Below are 1,386 nucleotides of genomic sequence, written 5' to 3' on the forward strand. Positions count from 1 at the left end.
AGAGTATGTCTGGAATGCAGGCAATCCCTTAAGGTGTCTCTTAGTACTACCATGCCCTGTGATTCAAGTCAATGGAAAACTACAGCAACCCAAGTATGCCATGACTACTAATAGCCTAGATCCTTCAGGAATGAAGGTTTGGGTCACCCCAACCGGCAAAGAACCACAACCAGATGAGGAGCTTGCTGATGGCAAATGGAATACGGAACGGGTGGTGGAAGAAGGTACTTATAAATGCCAGTTACAATGATGTGACCTGTTGCAGAAACGAAGACTGTAATTGTTATGAGTATTTCTGCTTTGTATGTGTGAATTAAATATTTTTTTTGCATTTCCTTGGGGGTGTGGCCTGCATCCAATATTGGCGGACTTTCTGGCAAGACTCACAGGCTTTTGGTCGGTCTGGATCCTGCAGCTAGCTCCTATTCATCTGACCTTTAGCTCTTGGGACTTGAGCTAGCAGCTTAGTTGCCATCTTATCTGCCAACCTTGCGATCCGTTGGCCTCCACAGCCTGTAAACCAGAGGCCTCCCATCTAAACCTTCTGATCCTGGATTTGCCAGCACCTTCAGCTACGTGAGTCAGGCAAAGCCTCCAGCCTGACCCAGGAACTTGGGACTTTCCAGCCTCTACAGTCACGTAAACCACTTCCTTTATATAAATCTCTCTCTCTATGTTTATACGCTGCATTGATTTTGCTTCTCTAGAGAACCCAGCCTAAGACAGTATCTACCCAAGAGAAGTGAAAACACATGTCCACACAAAAACTTGTACATGAGTGTTCATAGCAGCACTATTCACAATAGCCAAAAGGTGGAAACAACCCAAATGTCCATCAACTGATGAATGAATAAATAAAATGTGATACATACATACAATGGAATATCACACAGCCGTGAAAAAGAATAAAGTACCAATACATGCTACAACATGGCTAAACCTTGGAAACATTACACTAAGTGAAAGAAGTCTGTCACAAAAAAATCACTTATTATATGATTCCATTCATATGAAATTCTAGAATAAGCAAGTCTACAGAGATAAAAAGTAAATTCATGGTTGCCTAGGCCTGGGATGAAGGGGAGGACTGAGGGTGATTGCTAAAGACTGCGTGGTTTTTTGAGGGTAATGAAAATGTGATTATGGTGATGGCTACACAACTCTATTGATATACTAAAAGCCAGTGCACTGTATACTTTAAATGGGCAAGTATGGTATGTGAATCTCAACAAATGTGTGAAAACAATTAAAAAAAAAAAACCCTGGAATTGTCATACCTGAAACACAGGATTTTATGAGCATTAAATAAAGGCAAGTAAGCTTTCAGTGCATGATAACTGTTAAACAGAGAGATAATTTTCTTTGTTGTTCTTTTACTGATACTAT

General features: G+C 40.6%; 1 protein-coding gene across 1 annotated transcript in view; it reads right to left on the reverse strand.

The window, feature by feature from the left end:
• Positions 1 to 1,386, reverse strand: part of MAP3K21 (mitogen-activated protein kinase kinase kinase 21) — a 68,852-nt gene that overhangs the window by 46,236 nt on the left and 21,230 nt on the right. The window lies entirely within an intron of this gene.

The sequence above is a fragment of the Trichechus manatus genome, unplaced genomic scaffold (assembly GCF_000243295.1).
Source record: "Trichechus manatus latirostris isolate Lorelei unplaced genomic scaffold, TriManLat1.0 scaffold00021, whole genome shotgun sequence".
In the NCBI taxonomy this organism is placed as follows: domain Eukaryota; kingdom Metazoa; phylum Chordata; class Mammalia; order Sirenia; family Trichechidae; genus Trichechus; species Trichechus manatus.